A 24,409-nucleotide genomic window follows, 5' to 3' on the forward strand; every position below is an offset into this window, starting at 1 on the left:
AAAACAAGTGAAAAGACACATCCTGGCATAAGGCTATGTTTCATTGTATAGAGGAGTAAGAAAATGCCGGTAACATTTTGAAAGCAGTAAACTGTATAGCTGATTTTCCTTCTTGGGACAGTGAAGTTGTACTAGTCAAGATAATTCACATTATTTACCAAAATACACAAAACTTAGAACTCTAGTAACACAGTAAGATTTACTTTTCCCTTACATCACATTCTGATGTCGGTAAGGCAGTTCTCCATCTTATAGCAATGCCATTCAGAGCACGTGTCTTCTAAGGTTACTATGGCAGGAGAAGAAAGAAATGAAACTGGTTCTGGACTGCCTTGGTCAAAAGCATCCCTCATGCCCATTGGCCAGAAGTAGTCACATGGCCTCTACCCAATGGCAAGACAGCCTGGGAAATTCAGGGAAACAAACAGAATATTGGGCAAGTAGTGTCTTTTCCACAGATAGATCACTAAACATTCTTTTTCACAATTAAATTTGTTTAGGAAATAGTGATTGAAAGTGAGCTGGGAAATCTATCTTTTTAGGAATAAGAAAGCAATTATAAATTAGGGTTTAATTATTCCATGGGGACAGCCCTTTCATTGGATACAAGAATAGGAGTTAAGCCACAGACCTAGGTGCAGCAGAAAATCGTTTCTGTAACAACTTGACAGAATGCCTGTTTGGAGTTTCTAATTTCCATTATACTTTAGCCCAACTGCCCCATGGGTCATTCTGTTACTGGAAAGGGGTCCTGATCCAGACACCAAGAGAGGGCTTTTGGATCTCACACAAGAAATAATTCAGGAAAAGTCCACAGTGAAAAGCAAAAACAAGTTTATTAAGAAAATAAAGTAGTAAAAGAACAGCTATTCTATAGACAGAATAGGGCGTTCCCCAAAGTAAGACGAGGAACGCATCCACCCTAGGTACAATACTTGTTTATAAATGGGATTAAAAAAATCATGGGGAGATGTGCTCTGCTACAAGAGTTTGTGATATAGGATTAATTTTCTTAATCACTATATTTTGCAAGAATCGATATTATCTTTAAAGCAAAAATAAGAATGCTTCTGTCCTCAAGATATTGGGATATCAGGACTCTCCTCTTAAGTCTGGGTCTGTTTAGTAAATGTTGTCAATCTGTTCCTTTAACCATGAACACCTAGAGGCTAGAAATGCCTGACTTTCTGGGAATGCAGCCCAGTAGGTCCCAGCTTCAATTTTGCTAGCCCTCACTCAAGATGGAGTTGCCTTGGTTCAAATATCTCAGAAAATTCTTCAAACATAAGACTTCAAGTATAATTTAGTGTTTTTAAGGAATATATTATGGATTTTGCTTTAACAGAGATGCAGGTATCTTATTTAAGGAGCAGACTGTAAAAACCATTCATGATCCTCTAATCAATAGAACATGTGAGGATAAATTTGGTTTACTAGTTCTGTAGAAATTAAGACAAAAGTGGCATTATATATTTCAACACAACATGATTTTCTCTTTAAATTGAGTAGGCATATGGCTTTCCATTACAATTCAACAGCCATGTCAAATCTTGAGGTCTAATTGTAGCTCACACTCTCCCCTTTAACATGGCTGAGTTGGGCAAGTGACCAACAACAGAAGCATCAGGCAGGTGTTCCTAAATCGTCTGCTGGTTTCCATTTGGTTATTCTTGCAGGCCCTTTGGCAAGGCTACATGCTGATAAACTCAAACCTGTTCATTGTTTGGGATTCATGGTTCAGGAAATGAATGCCTTAAAGTGGATGGTTTCACGTGCAGCTGATACCCAAGGATTTCTGTTTACCTATGTGACTATGTGGGCACCATTTCATTATGAAACATATGCTGAAGCAGCAGGGTCTGAACTAAAAACAAACAAAAGTCTACCATTTGGCTTGTGCATATTGATAAACAAGAACAAACTCTGCTCCCAGATGATATTTAGGTTACAAATGGATCAATTAAAATTCTGAGGGGTATCTTTGGGAGTCAAAATGGCCCACAGTTATACTCATGGGAGGTAAATTAGCAGGAAAGAATATGGGATTTGGAGGCAGACTTGAGAGCTATCTTGTTTGAGTAGAATCAAATCCCTCGTGTTTAATCAGCATTAGTGTCCAGATTTGGGTCAAAATAACGTTTTTTGGTTATTTTGTTAAAACTTGTTTTATCATTTTGAAAATAATTTCCATTAAAATATTTATAGATTCTATAGGTAAAAGAAAGTTCAGCCTTTTCTGAGTCTATTAGCTTAAATTGTTTCATGAGTGAAAATTGTACTTATCAGCATGTGTAGGGTTCAGGGTACACAAAACTGTCTGTGTTGTTACTCAAGAGCTGGAAGACTCGCCCCCTTTTTTAACAATAGACTGGACTCTAATGCAGTGACTCTCAATTTTATTTGCACTTTACAATAATCTGTGATGCTTTCTAAAGTTTGGTTTGCCTGAGTACCACCACTCCTCCTGGGTTTAATTGGTCTGGGGTGTAGACTAAGCATTGAGAGTTTACGTGCTCCCCAGATGATTCTAATACACCATCATATTGAGGACCATAGTTCAACATTTGTTGGGGGCAATTCCTTTTTGTGGATTAACAAAATGTCTTTAAAAAAAAAAAAACAATAAAAGGGTAGAAGTAGTTGACAGATTCATTGCCTGGCATGTTTATAAAATAACATTGTTTTATGAATGTGCATGAATGAAGAACTCAATAGGGGCCCAAAGCAGAAGAACAAGAAAAAGTGAAAAGTACATTTAAAAAAAATACTCCAGTACCAACTTTAATCAATTTCATATTGGGATTTGTTCATTTCAGTTTATGGGAACAAGGAGGGTTCCCATAAACTTTCTAAGAAATAGCATGTTGTACATGTGTATACATTGGAAAGAAGACAAGCAAAAGATAAACCTAGTGACATTTATTTGTTTAAGTCTCAGTGTCCTTATCTTAGAAATAGGCTAATAATAAAAATCTCATGAAATTCTCTTCTAGGTTCAAATTTCTGTGATTCGAAGATAAACCAGAGTTACTTCCTGATTTGGATTCTTTCCACAATTCTCCTAAAGCAAAATACAATTTTGCAAAAAAATTATCCATTTAACCCTTTCTTTTAAAATCACTTGTTGGGCACAGGGAACTGTGAAGTTCAAAGAAGGTGTATACTAGAGTGTAGTTTGTATGTGAGGTACCACCTGGACCTTCACAGTGAGAGGAACTCATCTGGATATAAGCATTTATTATCATCAATGATAGTTCAGAATGGCCTTAGCTAGGCCGTTTTTGTGCAAGAACCAGTGTATATAGCCCCAGAGAGGCATAATGCTGTCAATGAAAACAATACAAAACAGCAACAACAAAAAACTGCCTTAAAAAACAATTTATTCCCCTTACAATAGTTGGGATTTTAATTATAAAGTCAGAATTATCCAAAGAAAAGTCAGAGAGAATAAAGAATAAAATGTGTTTGCCATGAAGGTTGCAACAACATGAAAACCATATAATACTGACTTTTGGTTCATTAATTTCTGTTCAGAAACCCTCTTGGTGACATATGTTTATTAACGTATCATTTATTTGTTCAAACACTCGATTTTGTTTAAAGCACTTTCACAAGAGGCCCTCATTAAAACCTTGTTTAAAAAGAAGAACAAGTAATTCACCATTGGATAGGTGAGAAATCAAGATGGTCAACTAATGGGATAATGAAGTTCAATTGGAATCTTGGAACCTAAAAGTGAATAAGTGAATCGGTTGCCTTTTGTCCAGATCTTTGTTCTTTTTTAAAAAAGTACCCTAAGGCCAGTAGAAAGAAGATTTTACCTAATGTCAATCAGCTAGTTAGTTACAGCAAAGGGTGGGAGGTTAGAGTTCAATCCCTTACTCTCTTCAATATTTTATGTTGGTTTCTTTTGGATAAAACTACATACACAATTAGGATTAGTGCTAATTCTAAAATTCAGTCCCATTTTAGGAACATCACTACCTCCCAAGTAACATGAAATTTCTCCTAGAAGTTCTTTTGAACTCCCTTCCTGGAATGTCCACATAATGTGATATGATAACAATGTTGCAAACAGAACTTAGGAGATGTTAAAACGAATTTACCATACCATATTCTGGGCAACTTAGACTAGGGTATCTAGGATATACTTGAGAGATAGCTAAATGGTACCTATAACTGATTTAATGATCTAAACAGATCTGAAACAATGTTGTGAAAATATTCATAGGAGGAGCGTTGTTGAAAGATGAATTCTGCCCAGGCCTAGTGGCTCACCCCTGTAATCCCAGCACTTTGGGAGGCCCAGGCAGGCGGATCACGAGGTCAGGAGATCAAGACCATCCTGGTTAACACGGTGCAAACCCCGTCTCTACTAAAAATACAAAAAATTAGCCTGGTGTGGTGGCAGGCGCCTGTAGTCCCAGCTACTCAGGAGGCTGAGGCAGGAGAATGGTGTGAACTCAGGAGGCGGAGCTTGCAGTGAGCTGAGATCTCACCACTGTACTCCAGCCTGGGCAACAGAGTGAGACTCCATCTCAAAAAAAGAAAAAAAAGAGAAGTGATGAATTCCATACCATCTAAGTGGTAGTATATTTCTACCCCAGCTATCTCAGATAGACACAGGAAGGCAAGCACTTCAAATTTGACTTGTAGAGTTCTAAGTAGACGTGGTGCTAACCACAGGTTCTTAGCCTCCTTTGCAATAGAAATTAACTTGAGACCATGCAAGTTTCCCAGAAAAGACTTTAAGATTTATGCTTGAAAAGGTTAGGCACAAGGGACACAATAAAGCAGGAATTGTTGCCTGGCTGGCTACCCAAGAAGAGTGCATTGCAGTGTTTTGAAGAGGGTGAGAGGAAAAATGTCTGAGGTAAGTGAGCATCATTACATGTGTGGTAGGAGTGCTGGATGTGCAGGTGCAGTAAGAAATCATGTTAACACGTCTATTGCATGATCAGAAAAGGGTGAATAAGCTCCTTCTTCGGTGGGGCTTTAAGTATTGTAATAAGGCAAAGGTTGTAGTTGGCCCTTTCCTGGTCTTGTGCGCATGAGGGTGGTAGAGTCAACTGCTTTGCGTAAGATTTGTGCTAGAATGTTGCTTATCTTAACTTTTTCAAATAGCTTGCAAGGTCTTAGCAGGTTTGGCACCAGTGGGGAAAGTGGTGCAAGGTCTGTTTGTTAGAGGGTATGCATAGAAAAGTATATTAATGTAGGTAGATACCAGTCTCTCTTGTTTCCACTCTGTCTCAGACATACCAAACTTAAATGTTCTCTCAGCCTCAACACCTGGTCTGACATAAAGTGATTTTCTGAACTCACACAATTAAAATAATAAAGGAATTGGAAATAGATATCTTAGAGCTAATTCAGTTCATTTCCTAGAATTTGGTGATGAGGAAGTGTTATGTCCAAGGTCTCAGATTTAGCTGGTTGTTTACCAGAGATGTGAATCCAATCAAGTCCACACAGCTTATTTTGTTACAGCAATCAAATGTAGACTGGTACAGCCTAATCTATGGAAAGTATGTTTCGTCTTCTTTAATGGTTTACATTTTGAATATGTGATGGTTCCTGTCCTGTTAGATTTTAGCCCATCAGACACAAATTGTCTTCTTTAACAACTTCCGCAGACTAAGACAAACAATGCAAACCTCAGGAGACATCTAAAATCAGTTGGTCAATCTATTTTAGTCAATTAAATAATTGTTTCATGAAGATAATCAAAAGTTATTTTGGGTCAAATGACACTTGTTTTGATCTCTGACACTGCCTCATCCCCATCCCCAGTTATTTCAGTGTCAGAATTGCTTTGGAGCTAACCTGGAAATGAATATCTGAAGCAAAATAGAAGGAAGGCAACAGCCCAGGTGTTTGGAGAATTGGAAGGGTGTTGGCTTGGTGGGCAGCTCTAATTTGGATTTTAATAATGGCATTCCCATGCAATTAACTGAACACACAGGAGAAAATTAAGGAGGAGGTGGAGAAAGAACAGCAATTCATGAACAGCAGCATAACCGGTAGCTAAATGGGACTCAATTTGGTTCAACCAGAGGTAAAATAGGCAGGAGCATTAGGCTACAATGTTGCCTTTCATTAATTTAGTAAAAGATGGTTGCATAATCTCCTGCAGATGTTGCAAGCATTTTCCCTTTGTTGAAAGTGAGTGAAAATTGAGAGTCGTGCACACTTACTGTTCTGTGACATATCTGCTCTTTTTAATAGACTACACTGTGCCTGCTTTTTATTTGCTTTTGTCATTAATCAATTAAGATCAATAGAATGATTTGTACATATTTCTTTAAACTATTTGATGGAATTTTTTGCAAGAGCATGACTGCAATTTCTTGTTTCCATGCACAATTAGTAAAGTTTGCCCCTAACTGTGTGAAGAGAAACCAAAGAATAACTGGCAAGAGATTGACTACTGGAGTAAACTTTGTTGAAAGAGAATTGTATAAAGCAAGAAGAAAGTGGTGGAGAGCAAGGAATCTGTTATCATATTGTTCATTTCTTTATAGCTGCATGTTGGAAGCACTTGGAGTCTTGGGAGGTGTGGATGGGAGTGTAGAGTATACATCTGTCAAGAAAGAATGTAACATGCTACTCCCAAATCCTGAAAGGATTGAAAATGATATTGCATTACAAATCTCTCTCTCTAATTCTGGAATGAATTTTTCAATTGTCCTTTTAGAGAATCAGACTTTTAGTATGGCAATTAGCTAGTTTACTTAACTGAGAAGCAAACATCTCTGTGATCACTCAGGCTGACAGAAAGAGAGCAGGAGAACTCATCCATATTCTAATGACTGCAGATGTCAGCGCCATCATACACTCATCAGTTTCTAGGTGGAAATTTTCTTATTAATACCCAAACATATGTCCATTTCAGATTGGTGGTGTTCTTTTGTTTTTTTGGAGTTTTTTGTTCGTTTGTTTTTGTTTTGATGTTGTCACTTCTTTCCCACTGGAGTTCGCAATTAAAAACTCTCCAGAGCAGATTATAGTTGTAGTTAGTCTAAATTAGTTCTTCCCTCCAGAGCTTTATAATAGTAAAGTTACTACATTGATAGCTGTATATACTGCCTCGTGAGCTCATGTTTTATCCATTTCCAAAATAACACTGCTTTTTCTTAAGCTAGAAACCCTACACAATATATAGAAAGAGATTTAGCAAGGTAACAAGGATTGGCGAGCCACAGTTCTACAGTTTGTTTTTTGTTTTTGTTTTTGTTTTTGTTTTTTGTTTTGTTTTGTTTTGTCAGCAGTATCCAGAGAGTGTGGTCATTTTGGCATTTACTTGTAAGATCAACTGCAATAGCAATAATGGCAGAACTCAGTTGCCAAATTCGTCTTTTGGCTCAGTAACAAATTGCTTATGGCTGTCCAATCCTGACGGCCACCTTTGTGCTTAAGAAACCCATTGAAAATGTGGGCAGCTGAAGCCAAGCTCATTGCCTCATAAAAAAATCAGCCTACCCTAACCACATTACAAACCCATTTGCTGCCTGTTTTGATTGTCTCCAATGATGATCTACTTATTTGGGTTTAATGCATTAAATGAACATGTTAAGTTCTGTAATTCTGATTTTTAAGACTCTAATGTAGTGAATTAAAAAAAATTAAGAAAATGAGTGTTTGTCCTTCGGTAAAGATATTAAAAAGGAGAAATATCACATTTACTCTAAAGAGAGATCCTATTATACTTTTCTACATTGAATGTCCCCATTCATATTTGTATTATTTGTTTTTGTTTTTAAACACTGTTTTAATTTAGTTGGCATATAAAAAGTTGACACAAACTTGGAAGCATAAAAATGAGTTCAAATTTGATGGATTTTACACAGGGGTTGATGTTCCTTTTAGTCAATATCGCTTTGAGCATTTGGGTCCCTGATTAAAAGGTTAGTAGTGAATGACTGCTTGCATCAATGTCTTTTCCTTTCTATTCAGAAACATTCTGCTAATCTATCCTCTCTGTTTCTGTGAGTGAATTACAAAAAAAAAAAAAAAATCTCCTTGGCCCATTCAAGGAAGAAAGGGGCTACTCTCCTTTCTTTCCATAAACCCCAAAACAAATACTCTTGGAAGTGTGAATGGCTCTGTGTTCCCACATCTGAGTTCAAAGAATTCAATTCATTTTCATACATTAAATTATAAGATGTTGTTTATGTATGGAGATGCCAGTTCGTGGCCTGATTGAGCTGTGTGTTTTCTATTTTCAGAAAAAGATTTGTGTTAAGGATCATGAATTTTACTCCAAAAGGCACCCCAAAGTGTATAGGTAGATCTGTCATGAGCCATTCTCATAAAATCATTTGAATATCCTTGATTACTTAGGAGATTTTCTGATTTGGCTTAAGGGGAATTCACTTGGATGGAGGGTAGTGGTCCTTCAGCATGACTGAATAACCATCTAATTGTATGAATCCCTCTTCCACTGAACTTAAATTTAAAGTTGTTAAAAAGAGAAAGAGACTATAACACATTTGAGTCGATTTTTTTTTTAAATCAACATAATATATCTGGGAAATTCCTTTAAAAAGAGATGAATGAAACTATTATGGTTAAACTATAGTGAGATAATTATTTTCAGGGTTAATTCCTAACCAATGTCAAATGTTCTTTTTTATTCTACAGGATACAGAATATATTAATTGTCCTGAAAGACTTCACATTTTAAATGTCACTAGAAATTTAATCCAATCATTTTAAATAATTTTTTGAGACGTATGAAAAGGGTTTATTATCTACTAACCAAATGCCTTAACCTACTATTATTATTTTTATCCTTGCTGAATTTTCCTATGGTCTAGTATTCACACATTGTGACCATTTTGCAATTTTTCTAAATGGTAGTATTGTGTGGGTAAATTAAAATCTTTTAAGGTAAAGAAGATATTTGTATCCATTTCCATGGACAAATATGTTTTGTTTGAAGGCAGATGTGATTATATTGTGGTAGTTCAATTTCTTCTCTTTCACCCTGAATTTCTAGTCATCAGAACTTTGTTTCCTCAAACTCACAAGTGAGTATCTGTAGCTCCTCCGCTTCTAAGTACAAGAGTCAAGAAAGAATTTAAAATAATGGGTAATAATAATACTAATAAATCCAGCAGTTTCTTTAAAACTGATCACAAGGTCAGGAGAATCTGGCTAACATGGTGAAACCCTGTCTCTACTAAAACAAAATACAAAAAATTAGCTGGGTGTAGTGGCGGGTGACTGTAGTCCCAGCTACTCGGGAGGCTGAGGCAGGAGAATGGCGTGAACCCGGGAGGTGGAGCTTGCAGTGAGCTGAGATGGCGCCACTGCACTCCAGCCTGGGTGACAGAGGGAGACTCCCTATCTCAAAAAAAAAAAAACAACAGCAACAACAAAAACCTAATGTTTAGGAGTAGGTTCATCAGTCTATAAAGAACAGATCAGAGTGGGGAGGAGCAAATAATTTTATTTTATATTTGTATAGAATATGACATAACTATTTTATAGCATTCTTATATTACGTCTTTTTAGAAACACTGAGAAATATCATTCCCATGAGAATAAAGTGATATAAGTAATTGAATTTACTAGTTGTGTATAAGTTAGGCAAGGGTTATCAAAGTTAAACTTAACAGATAAGGAGAGGGAGGCACAGAATAACTTTGGTGTGCCCGGCCTCAGGGATTGTATATAGCAAACCCAAGACTAGAATCCACATCTTTTGGCCCTAAGTGATATTTTTCAAGAGACTAAAGCATTCTCAAATCAATAATCTGGTGATATGAGCCATTAGCAAAGTAAAAACAATCATAGAATTCCCTTTGAGAATCTCCTGACCTTGTGATCCGCCCGCCTTGACCTCCCAAAGTGCTGGGACTACAGGCGTGAGTCACCACTAAAATCAAAGGGGTAAACCATTGAGAAATTCCAGGGACAACTCCTTATGATACAGATTTGCAATTCCAAAGTTTGGGTTGGTGGCATTTGGTTATATGATTTAGGTGCCTAAAGAGCACCAGATGATGCTACTCTCTAAAGAGAAGAGTTTTTTTTATTTTATTTTATTTTATTTTATTTTATTTTATTTATTTTTTTGCAGAGACGGGGTCTCCCTATGTTGCCCAGGCTTCTCTTGAACTCCTGGCCTCAAGCAATCCTCCTGCATTAGCCTCTCAAAGTGCTGGCATTACAGTCATGAGTGATGGTGCACAGCCTAAAGAGAAGTTTTGAATATCCCATCCAGTTTAAATCTCCATCAAGTTTTTGAAGCTTTACAGAATCTGATTCTGAGGCGGGGCCCAGAAATCTTTATGTTAAACAGCCATTCGAGGTGAAACTGATGTAGGTGATTCCGGGACTCCATTTTGTTCAAAGCTAATCTCAATAGATTATGGATTTTGACTTGATTTAAGGTAGCAGATAATAATATATAGTATAATAAATTAGGTAGGTGTATTATTAGGCATTGCTTAAGATAAATAGCAGTGCTTTATTTATTCACAAAACAGACTCTGTTAGAGCAGAGGGAGTATGTTTCCCCACATCATCAGACCAGCTAACCTGACCTAAAGGGATAGCTTCTAGATGAGGTTGTAGCTAAATTTTTATGGCCCATTTAGTTCTTGGCCTCTTTGCTTTGCTGGCCAACAAAGGGACCAATTAGTGAAGATGGTTTCAGTACTGTTTTCAGACACAAATCCCTTTCCACTAGGGAATGATGTAAGCCCACCAGCATACTTTGCATAAAATGAAAAATCAGTTCTAGAAGGGGCTGAAGAGTCTGACTGTGGGCTAGAGGAAAACAAAGCCATTAATCTTTTGTAGGTTAGTAAAAGGTCGGCCCATGTGGGTAGGGACTAGCAGGAAGTAGAATCAGACCTTTGAAAGGTGGTCACACAGCAAAGGTAACTTTGTGTTTTAACTGTAATGATAATGCTGAATTCTTACATTTTCATTCCCGAAGCATCAAAATAATTCCGCATATATTTATTCAGTGCTGTTTGGAAAATAGCACAAAATGAAGAAATCTAGTTACATAAAGAGGGAAACAAAACATAATTTATTCTGAATTTTTATAGCAGTATTTTATAAAATACTTGTGTTTCAGGAAGCTTTTAATCTATCACCCAATTCCTGAACTTCCCACTGAAAATACATTTTCATTGAATTGCATTTAAATTATTTAGCTGTTTTTATGGGCATAAGGTAATCAGATACACTATGTATCACACAGTTCACAAAATGTCCATGATGGAGGCTGTCTTTCTACTAATTAAATCAACACCACTGTTGAGAGAGGAGAAAAGAGTTTGTGATTTGTTGTTTTTTGTTTTCCTTCCTCCCTCCCTCCCTTCCCCCTTCCCTTCCCTTCCCTTTCCTTCCCTCCCTTCCTTCTCTATTTTTCTACCTTCCCTTTCTATTTTTTTATTATGCTCAGCCTCTTTTTTTAAAAAAAGAGAGTTAAAGTCAGTTGTTAATTAGCTACTTTTGAAAAGTATCCATTAATATTACATAAATTACCACCTATGAATCCAATTAGATTCTTAAGTCTTACTGGAACTAAATAGATAATTTAATTTCCAGGGCACATTATGAAATGAGGCCTATAGAAGAAATCAATACAGATATAGGAAAGGACTAAGTTATGTGTGTGTGCGTTTGTGTGTGCATCTTCAGGTTTTCTATATATATTTTCAATTGCTAAGCTGCTCTGTGATTAAATGGAAGCACCCTGGATGATCAATTCATCCTCTAGTTTACTGCTAAGACCGACAGCCAAAATTTACTCAGGAGTACCTCAATGTCATTAAAAGATAGTAATAAATCAAGTTATGGAACAAACAAACAAAAAAGAAATTTAGAAATGCTTTTCAGAAATTTAGAAATGCTTATAATTGAGTACAAGAAATGGGCCATTCTCAATATCTATACACCAATCCTCTGATTTAGGCCTTCAGAAAATATTTGTATGCCCAAGGTTCAGTATATATGTTAATATATATAATGATAATCAAATTCTGTCAGTGTAGTAGAAAAATTACATGTTTAAAGGAAAGATACAGAGTAATGAAATTATCACCCCCTAAATCATCATCTACTTAATACATTTCAATAAATATTTTCCTTGTTTACCCACTATACTATAGGCCTAGAAAGCATTATTAGTTTGTTAGGCTTTGGTAGCCTAGAAAGCTAGAGCATGCTATTTGACCTCACTGAGTTTGTTTCCCCATCTGAATAAAAAAAAAATTCTGAAGATTTGAAAATTAAATTTAAAAATGTTGAAGCACATAGGCTTTTGCATGAAACAAAGAGGTGGCTAATAATTGGTAGCCAATGTTTTTTTTGAAAAACAGCTTTGTGGAAGTCTTACCTGTAATGAAATTTGCTCATATTATGTGTGCAATTCAGTGATTTTTAATAAGCTTACCAAATTATGCAAACATCACTACCATTTAGTTTTAGAAAATTGCCATCAGATTAAAAAGATCTCATTCTCGATTCTTGAAGTCAGACCTCTTTTCCATTTCCAGGTTTAGACTACTGATAATTTATTTTTTGTCCATCTGGATTTGTCTATTCTGGCCATTTCGTACAAATTGATGCATACAATCTATGTTACTTTGTATCCAGATTCTTTCATTTAGCACAATATGTTCATATTAGCACAATATGTTCATATTTTGCATATGTTGTGAAAGATCATACTTTTCTCTTGGAATTACTTTGACACCATCAGAAATCAATTTACCATAATACAAGTTTATTTCGGAACTCTTGATTCTGTTCTGTTAATCTGTGTGCCTAGCTTATGCCAATAACATATTGTGTTAGTTACTGTGGTTTTATAATATATTTTAAAATTGGAAACTATTAGTTGTCCAATTTTTTTTTTCAAAATTGCTTTGGCCATTCTAGATTCTTTTTATTTACATATAAATTTAGCTCAGCTTGCCAATTTCTGTAAGAAAAATAAAAAAGAAAGAAAAGACAAAAAGGAAAGGAAAGAAAAGAAAGAAGAGAAGAGGAGAAGAGGAGAGGGGAGGGGAGGGGAGGGGAGGGAGGAAGGAAAGGAAAGGAAAGGAAAGAGAAAAGGAAAGGAAAGGAAGGAAAAGAAAGGCAGACAGGGCACTGTGGCTCACTCCTGTAATCCCAGCATTTTGGGAGGCTAAGGCGGGCGGATTATGAGGTCGGGAAATCGATACCATCGTGGCCAACATGGTGAAACCAGGTCTCTACTTAAAAAAAAAAAAAAAAATACAAAAAACTAGCCGGGCGTGGTGGCGGGCGCCTGTAGTCCCAGCTACTGGGGAACGCTGAAGCAGGAAAATGGCTGAATCCGGGAGGCGGAGCTTGCAGTGAGCCGAGATCACGCCACTGCACTCCAGCCTGGGCAACAAAGCAAGACTCCGTGTCAAAAAAAAAAAAAAAAAAAAAAAAAAAAGGAAAGAGAGAAAGAAAAGAAAACGAAGGAAAGAAGGAGAAAGAAAGAGAAAAAGGAAGGAAGGGAGGAAGGGGGGGAAGGGGGGAGGGGAGAGGCCTGCAAGTGTTTGGATAGGGATTACACGGAATCTATTGAGCAGTTTGGGGAAAAATTGCCATCTATATTGAGTCTTTTAATCCGTGAATGTAAAATGGCATTCCCTTTATTCAGGTCTTATATAATTTCTCTAGCAATATTTTGTAGTTTTCGGTGTAAAAGCCTCACCATTTTTTTCTTAAATTTAATGCTAGTTGTTTTATTTTGTGGTCCTTTTGAATGAAATTATGTTTAATTTCAGTTTTGGATTGCTCATTGCTAGTATATGTAAAACAATTGATTTTTTGTATTGATCTTATATTTTGCATCTTCACTGAACTCGTTTTTTTTTCTTTGTTTTTATGTGGTTTCCTTAGGATTTTCTCAGTATAACGTTATGTCATCTGTGAATAAAGACAGTTTTACTTCTCGCATCCTGGTTGGTTTGTATTATATTTCTTGACTGCAAGGGCTCAAACATCTAATACGATGTTGAATAGAAGTGGTGAGACTGACATCCTTAACACGTTTGGTGGGAAAATATCTAGTCTTTCACCGTTAAGTATAATTTCAACTGTTTTCTAGGTGCGTTTTATCAGAATGAGGGCACTTTCTTTTATTTCTGATTTGTTCAGAGTTTTTATCATCAATAGATGTTGAATTTTATCGAATCTTTTTTCCAGATCTATTGAGATGATCATGTGGTTCTTGTCCTTTATTCTATTTCAATGTCTTGAACCTGCAGTGGGTATGATAGCAATCCCAGGCTAAAACATAGAATATCTTCTGTATTCTCACTAAACCTTAAACTTTTTGCTTAAACAAATGCTTCCCAATTTAAAGCATACCCCTTTTTAATGTCCAGTGTCCGAAAGTTGTTTTGACAATCTATTTCTAGTTTTATTATTGCTTTATGGGAGTGGATTTGCTGTGCTTATCAAATTCATCCATTTCAGAAGTCACTATACCACCACAACATCGGTATTATTCTTGATCCAATTATTTAATTTTACCTTCAAATTTACTACTTCTGTAAAATGGGACTAATAATCATCCACTGGGTTGTTAGAAAGATCACATGTATAATATATTTGAAAGCTCTCATTGAAGCATCTTGTATACAGCATATGCAATACATAGTAATTGCATTTGGAGCTCAGATGGATATAATAGAACAAGATCATTAAGAGGTAACTGAAAAGGACTTTGTGGGACTTCAGTATAACTTGGGGTGCTCTGTGGGATGCCCTAGTCAAACTAAGAGAGTATAGATTCAAAAATCAATATTTACTAATGTTTCTTACTTATTTGTTCTCATGAATAAATCATTTTATATTTCTTTATTTTCTACTTCCTTGTTAAATCAGGGTTACTTTGTGATAATCTGTTTTTTTCTTGCCTTAGAATATTTTACATTCAGCTTTACCTTAGTTAATAGTGTAACAGTAACTTTGGTGTGTATCTGAATTATTGAGCCCCTTTGGAAAGGCTGGTAGCAAAACCTTTGATACCAACTTACTGTAATAGCACAGATCCTTTAAAAAATTAATGTTACTGCTTATGGGCAGGTACTGTGTATCACAAATACCTAATATTAATAAGGTGAAGATAAAGAGCCCAGAAATTCAGATAAAATCAAATTTTTTATCTTTAGATTTGTTTTTGCTGCTTCTCACTCAAGAATTTGTTTGCTATAGAAAATGTGTTCTTACCGATTGGAGTAGTGATAAACCTGTAGGGAATTAAGTGCCAAGGAAGGGACTAAAACTTTATATGAAACTTTTATAAGGTGCACTAATTTCAGCTATGATTCATGCCTATCTAACAAGATTACACAATTTCAACTGGCCATTATGGGATCAAAACCATATTCTGAAATTCTCCAAAATAGATGGTTCTCTTCCCTCCTGCCTCTATTATTCATTAGTACAAATCCATCAATAATGGCTTCTTGTGGGCAAAAGTTATGCAGGTGGTAATACTACATTTATGACATATGTATATGAAATAATTATAAAATTATCATCACATATAATTATACATATATATTTTTCGATCCCAGCAGAAAAGAGCTATTTTCACCTTGCATACATATTTTTATCCATTCTTTATTCTCTTCCCTTTATTCCTACTCTTTTCATAAGTTTTGTCAAATTACTTTCTCTTATTTCTCATATCTACTTCCCTTATAATTTTTTTCTTCACAAACGCTGTCTTGCTTTGGTCTCTATTTTTTTTCCACAAAATGCCTCACTCACACTTCATTCTCTTTGTCTTTTCTGTACCATTACAGACATGTCCAAGTATATTGGGAGCAGTTTATACTCCCCAAATAATCTACTCTAAGAAGCAGCTAATTTTATCTTTCAAGCAAACAATTTCAATCCTAGTAGCCATAAATATCTCAACGATGATTCTCTATACAACATTTTCATTAAAGCTGGGGCTTTGTTTGGTGTTTTGGTTTTAAACAAACACCCGTCCCAGCAGTGCAACTCACCAATATAGAACAGAATTACAATGTACTTCCAGCCAAATTCAGTTTATTGTCAATTTCAGTAGTGTTTCTTATGGTAGCAATTATTCTCTGTAAGCCTGCAAGCAAGCAGCAGAAAACTGAAATCATCAAAGAGTTTTTATCTGCAGCAATTCCAGAAATGGCAGGTAGCTGATAGTTTAAACTTTAGTTCTCTGCAGTGGAATAGTGCAAATAGGAGAATGCCATCTGCCTGCTCCTGGAGGCTTTCTGAAAAATATACTGAAGTTAATAAAGTTTTTGGGTGATATTTGATAACTTTAGTTACTATTCCACTAGATGCTCTGTTGCATACATGGCCCTCTGCTGCTGCCCCAGACATCCCTGAGACAAACTTTACAAGTTGGAGAAGCATTGCATACATATATATGCAATATATATATTGCAATATAGATGCAATATATATTGCAATATAGATGCAATATATAGATGCAATATATATGTGTGTGTGTATATAAATTAGATATTTGGATGTTTGTTTCAATGTTCTAATTATCTGAACCTTTATCTCCTAAATGTTAAGTTTCCTGATTTAACCTGAAAAATAGGATGACTGCTGAGGTTTACATGAACAGAAACAAATACAAGAAAGGGCAACCAGCTTTGGACTTATTCTTCAGAGAGTTGTTCTTAGGAATTTTCAAGATCTTAGACAGTTAAATCTTAAAACAAAGGAGAGTGAGTTAAGGGATGATTGTAAAATGTCATCCAATTTATTCTTCTTGTTGGTGATAATTCCCTTAAAGCATGTTAAGACACAAATGGACTGCCATTTTCTATAAATATTCTAAACAAACTTTTGAAATTTATTTCTTTAAATTATTAACTCAATAAATATTTGTTGCTCTCCTTCACTTTCATGCTTTGGGGAAAATCGTGGTAGAAAAATTCTTCAGACTAAACCAGTGAACAAGACAGAACTATTCCTTTAAGCTTACATACCAGCATAGAAAAACACTAATTGTACAATTGCTTAAGTCGAGTAAGTGTACGAAGGAGTCAAGTGAAGGATACTATAAACAAAGGGCTGTCCTGTTGTTTCTAGAGGGTTCCTTGAGAAATTTGCTGAACCATAAAAGGTCAGTTGGAGTTAAGTTTTTAAGTGAGCAGAGAGTCAGTCCATGAAGAGAAACAGAGTGAACAAAGGTCCTGAAACAAGAGAGAACATAAAATGACTTTAAAACCAAAAAGAAAGCCAGTGTTGTTACAGGAGGGAGAGTAATGGAATAGGTTCATGGTGAGGTTGGTCAAGTAGTCAGGGTGGTTAAATATTTGGATCTGTTTTTTAAGAACAATGGAAATATACTTTAAAGTTTTAACCAGGGGAGCAGCATGGGATTTGTTCTTATTTTAAGATAATGTAGTATGTAATGCAGAGAGTCAACATTCAAGACTAAGAGTAGATGTTAGGTGGTGCCGATCACAATCCTGAAAGACACAGTCCAAGGCACCATAATCATGAATGCAGTCCTCAAAGATCAATATTCCTAAAGTCTAAAATCCTGAAAATTACAATCCCAAATGCTTAAAATCCCAATTGTTGAAACCTTGAAAGCTGAAGTTTGGCTGGATGAGGTGGGGAAGATCTGCCCAAAGAAGTCAGAGAAGTTACTGACTGATTCAAAAATAATTTTGTGCACAATACGATAAGAAGATACTTACAAAATGATATTGCATAGTTGCTCTTAGATTCCCAGTATTGTTTTTGCCAGATATGTGGTCTGTATATGAGTCAATGTGGAGTAGATTTCTACATAGCCAAGGCAACATAGAGCCATGGCACAGAAAATGGGAAAATTTAATAAGGAATGCTCATGTCAGTGTATATCAAACCACAGAAGAATTTCAAAAAGAGGAGTGCCAACTAGAAAATGAATGTGAATATATTTTCTGACGAAAGTCATGCCCCACAAGAAGAAAAAAGCAGCTAGTTATCACGATGCAAGACTGCAAAATATAGTTAATGAAGGTGAAATTTGGTCAGCTCTTATAGACCACCTCTTCGCAATTGCCCATAATCTGTCCTATAATATATTTTCATATATGACTCTTTTGTTTTTAATTTTTAGGGTTTACTTTTTTTGTGTGTTTTTTCCTAGTATTTTAAATTGTCAGTATTATTTTTTACAGTTGGCTCTGTTATGTATTTTATTTTCACATCATTTCCAATACTGGAGATATAAATGTATAAGGACTTTTAAAGAGTTCAAATTTATTTTATATATTTTTTGTGAATTTGTCTCTATAAAAGTGCATTGTCACAAATTTGTCTTTGTGTATAAGCCTTGTTCAAGTATGTAAAAGTGTTGACACCCTCTCAATAAGTGGAGAGATGTTCTTTATGTACATCTGCATTTGTGAAAGACAGAATTTCTCAAGACCTGATCTTGTAGAGTGACTGCAAATATGGTGGTGACCCAACATGGTTTTTGATCACTCTTGTCAAAAAACAGGTTGTTCACTGTGGTATTTCACATGACTGCAGTTATAAAACTGGTATACATAATTACCAACTGTAGTGATATGTGTTTAGACATTTAACTTTTGATTTCTTTATTAATATAGTTCATCTGCTCATAACTGTTATACCTGTGAGACTGCTGTTAGTATAGCTGAATGTTTATACATACAAAAATATGTATGTTATCATTGCTTATTTTATTGTGTAAAGTGGCCTATAAAGTTGTCCTGACATGTTTTATATTTTTCTCAAATAAATATTCTTTTTAAAAATGTACGTAAATGGTTTTTAAATAATTAAAAATATTTTTCCAGAATTAAATTTTTGAGATTTCACTCTTTCGAGATTTCAACATCAGAGATTATGGCGTTCAGGATTGTGTCTTTTGGGATTATGGTCCAAACTGGTTAGTAGGAGACATACTAATTTAACCCAGCACAGAAGTAGAGATGAAAAGATGTGGGTATTTAGAAAAGTGTTTTAGGTAATAAAGTGACATGAATTGGAATAAATGAAATATGGCACATCCCTTAGTCTATTTGGGCTGCTATAACAAAATGCCATAAACCAGATAGCTTACAACAACGAAAATTATGTCTCACGGTTTTGGAACTTGGGAAGTCCAAGATAAGATGCCCACAGATTCTGTTTCTGGTAAAGGCCTGATTTCTTGTCCATAGATGGCACCTTCTCACTGTGTTCTCACACGGTGAAAGGGGCAAGTTGACTCTCTGGGGTCTCTTTTATAATGATACCAACCCCAATTAGGAGATTTCTGTTCTCATGACCTAATCGTCTGTCAGAAGCCCCTCTTTTCAATCCCATCACATTCAAGGTTGGGTTTCAACTTATTAATTTGAAAGGGACATAACATTAAGTCCATTGCAGTATATGAGGAAAAAGAAAATGCCGAGACTGATTCCTATGACTTTGACTTGTATAACTAGAGCGAGCCAGGTTCAAAATTAGTGAAGATGTTATGCAGACATTTGGCAATACACAGGTTTTAAACTGTATGGAGTAATGTAGGTTGGTGCAAAGTATTGGAGAGGCTTGGCATACATGTGACCATGGAGGCCATGGCCAAAAGCACCTGAGGAGAGAGTAAGAAATAAGACAAAGATACATAGATTCTGGTGTTCAAAAATTCAATGTTTAAAGTTTCATCTGAAGATGATGAATATCAAATAATATATTGGCAGAAATGTAGCCAAAAAAAAAAAAAAAAATAGGAGAATTTGATTGCCAGGAAGTTAAAACATACTATTCTATGAATAAGATTGATATCAGTCATGTGCTGCCCCCTAATTAGAACATTTTTGTAGAAAGTGCACTTGATTCTAATCAACCACAGACACTAACAGTGCTTGGACATGCACTATTTTCTCTTGGAGGAATGTGTTAATGTAAAATGCTTACTCTTGTTACAAAATCTTGATTGCAGTTGGGTCTACACTATACAAACACACACACACGCACACATATGTATATATAAACTAATAGTATATGTAAGAATATATGCAAGAACTCTTTTAGTCTAAAATTTTACCATGACAATAAAAATAATTTTGATATTGATAATATATTTTATTATTGCGATGTATTTATTATAAGAAAAAAATTAATTGCAGTTATTTGAACATTATAGAGTTTACCAAATACAAATAATATAGGTTCCTCCATATTCATCATGACAAAATGCATCTATGTATACTTTTCATAGGTATATACTACTATATATAATACATAAGTGTATATTATGTAAACTATACAGCTCAGTTTTCAAAATCTTCCATATTATATATAAATCTATAATTACTTACATAGTATATGTATGTTACACATTCCTATACAATAATGTTAAGCAGAGGGAAGGGCGATCTACATCTACGCAGAAGGGATTTAGGGATTTATTATTACTTTGTGTATCACTCTATCAATGTTTTAAATCTTTTTTAAAATTTTCTTTTCAAGACAGAGTCTTGAACTCCTTGGCTCAAGTGATTCTCCTGCTTCAGCCTCCCAAAGTGCTGGGATTACGGGCGTGAGCTACCATGCCCAGCCAATGTTTTACATCTTACTAAAACTACTTGGAGTGATTACTGTATAACTGTATCTTAGTTATTGTATGCAAACTACATAAACACAAGAGTGCTTTTGTTTACATTCCCTACTTTGAACTGGATAGGCATCCATAGAAATTTAAAAATGGATATTTTAATGGAACTATAATATGAATTCTTATTCTACTAATTATTATATTCCAGAATGCAGAAAACTTCAGAAAAATATTTTGAACTTTGAACTTTAGAAACCTCTTTTGCTATGATAATATTGGTTAGTTTCTGCTAGATAATTTATAGATTCATTCCATGAGGAATATGGAAGCCAGATCACCTATGCACATGAATCTTGCCCTGGACTCAGGATCCTTAAAGTTGTTGAAACAGATTTAGCCCGTTTTGAATGAAATTCTATTAAGGGGTTTCTAATAATTCACTGAAGAACAGATTGTGCTTTCTGCTGCACATTCTGCTGTGTACAGTGATTTGAAAGGGACTCGATATAATTTGGCTTCTTGTGTAGAAATGATACATGGCATTTTATATTCAATTCTTTAAATTTTTATGTGTTCAGTTTCAAAAAATTTAAAAGTTATTTGGCCATAAATGAAATAGTCACTTTTGATATTTTCTAGATTTTTTTCACTGATCATTTTAAATGTGTCTTCTCAAGTTCTTTCTTTCTTATTTCCCTTTTAAATAATTTTTTTTCTTCTGTAACTACTATCATTTGTGTCTCTGTTCTTACTATCTTGCCTGTTTATAGGACTTTATACTTCACAAAAAATGTATGATAAGTATTGCTTTAAGCCCCACTCACTAAGACCCATTGAACTACTTCAGGCATAGCCCATTAAAGTTAATTAACAGAAAAGGCAACTCTCTCTCTCTCTCTCACACACACACGCATATGCACAAACACATAAACCCACGTACATACACACACATTGACACAAATTTTTGAAGGTGACTTTGAGAGACTATTTCAGAACCTGGAGCTCAACTTTCTCTGGATCACCAACACCTGATCATCATATATTCCCCTCTCCAGGAATCACAAATCCTTTTCCCAAGACAAACTCCTAAAGAGATTTGAAAATCTACTACATACGTGGCCCTGATCTGAGTAATGTGGATGCGGAACAGACATCTCTCCTGAACAAGTGTATAAGTTAGACATAAGCTATACAATCTCTTCTTAAAAGCAGCTATAATGAAGGTCAGTGAGCACACTTGCATAGGATACTCTTTCAGAAGGCTTGCTGGAAGAAGTGATTTTTACATAGGTTTATTGAAAGTAAGAAACATGAATTTGAAAGTGAAGGTAATGAAATGCATATTGCATAGGAAACGCCATCACACAAACTTTGAGATTGATCTCAAATCTCAAGGTCTCTTTGTGAAACTCCATGTTTCTATATGACGTATTGAATGCTTCTTCCTCTTCTGTGGAAACATAGAAGAGTGATTATAGAAACATAAAGGTCTGTAGAATCATAAAGGAAGAATACACAAAAAATGCACATTAGACAATGTATACATTTTTCAATATAAGACTTTATTCCATAAATATGAAAACCAAACCCTGGTTTTTAAACTACTTGTTTGACTGCATTCTAGCAAAATCAATATTTAGAACCTGATGGAATCATAGCACAAAGGTAATGTGCTTTTATAATGATAAGACTGATTGGATTTCCTCCCAATCTTGAATGATTCTCTTTTTCATTTACTGACAATCTGGGTAAGTGCTAGGACCAAATGTGCTACCCACCTAATAGTCACAGGACAATAAAATCACATTTACAATACTGTTTTCCTTCTTCACTGCTGGCAGCCAGAGAAGAGAGAGTTCCAGTCCAAACCCATTTTCTCTACATTTCGCCTTTGTAATGTCTCTCCAGTATAATGATTAGCAAAGGCTTGTAAACCATTTCTCTCCCCAAAATAAGGAAGATCTGCCACAGTGAGAATTAGGAGAGATATCACTCAATTGCTTTTGTCATGAAGTGTGATGATCATAAAGGAAAGCTACAAAATTGGACCCATGCGTCTATAGAGAATGCCTCAGTCTAATTAATAAAACTTGCATTCAAATTCTTCTCCGCTAGTCAATATTTTCTCCACTATTTTTCCCTTTCCTTTTCTTCCCTCCTCTCTTTACTCTTCCTGCCTTGCAGTTCCTTTACTAATAACACAGCTGTTGTGTTGAGATAGCCACTGTATGTTAGATTCAGGAGATATAAGTTGTGCTTGACCTCAAAAAATCGTAAGTACTATGTGGTTACAATGGATCCGTGAGGATGTAGACAATATTTGTAGAACTGAAGAATGGGAGGGCGGAAAGAGTTCAAGTAATTGATGTAACTAGCACCTCCAGAGGTTGTAAAATAAAAAATACATTATGCAGAAAAGTTACTACAGAAAGTTTTGTTGACAAGACAGTTTATAACTTTTTAAACTCCAGCTCCAGTAAACACATCAAAAAGGCAAACATAAAAATAAGGTAATGATCATGTAATGATCATGACATATTAACACAGTTAGTTGACCAGGAAGATCTATTTAGAAAAAAGATGAACAGTAATAGCACAATATTCTAAGATTTCCTTCTTGTTGTTGAAATTTTTGTGGAACAATAAGCCAGTTGAAAAATTTAGGCTTCATTTCACATACTGTAATATGCAAGTCATTGTCCCAGTCTAGGCTGCATTGTCTAAGAAATACTTGAGGTCTTGGAATTCAGATTAAAAGCATAGTACATCAATATCACATACCCATTCTTTCAAAAACTATGATAGAGATTAATTTAAGAAATCACTAACTGTTAGGTATTTGAGAGTTGGAGACACAAAATAAATTTAATTTTATAATTAAAAGAGTTTGGGAAAGAATTCAGGTAATTAGCCTAAAAATAATGTCTCAGGAACAACAATAACAGAAAATATTCATTCACATGTACCTAATATGTTTGCCTGTCTTCATATATTTTACATATTAATGGAAGTGACAAATTATAAACAAGTGGAATTAGAGGATGCTTGTCTCACTATTGACTTCCTGTCTACTTCTTGTAGCAAATACAAAAAAGATGACTAGGATGATCCAGGGTCTGGAAGTTACATCTTATGTGTAATGGATAAAATAATTGAGAATTTGGGATATTTAGCATGGAAAAATATATCCTGGAATATGGGAGATTTATTATCAAAAGGTTACATTTTGCCTAGATTAACAGTGATGACCAGAAAAAGACTGGTCTGTTGCTAAACCTGTCCACAGTATAGGCACACGAGACAGAGTTGGGAGCAAGGCTGTCTGGCAAGTTAAATCAATATGGGCCAGCTAAGCTTTCTAAGGGATCAAGTCAGCTTCCTTTCAAGCTCAGACAAATTATTGCCCAGGAGTACATAACTGGTAGAGCAGTTATCAACCTAAAATACCTTATGATGAATTAAAATGGTGTTCAGAGCAACATAAGTGAACCATAACTTTGAAACTTACAAATAACTATAGGGCACCACATTTTAATTAAGGAGCAGGAAAGATGACATGATATTGAAATCATCCTGATGAGTGAGTTTGCTAAGATTAACAGAAATTGGGACCTTATCTTTGGAAATTCAGACAGTAATGATTTGGGAAATCACTCATGCATTGAGAAACTGGAATAAGAGATAATAAATGTGTCTCTGTGTGTCTCTGAGTGTGGGGATGAGATGGGTAAGGAAATGACAAAGGTGATGGAGAAACAGAGCTGCAATATGTATTAAACAGGGGGCAGAAAACACATAAGGGCAAACTTCAGCTCCATTTTTCCTCTGTATTCATTCATAGTCCCCTGT

This window comes from Macaca fascicularis, chromosome 18 (genome assembly GCF_037993035.2).
Source record: "Macaca fascicularis isolate 582-1 chromosome 18, T2T-MFA8v1.1".
NCBI classification, from domain to species: Eukaryota; Metazoa; Chordata; class Mammalia; order Primates; family Cercopithecidae; genus Macaca; species Macaca fascicularis.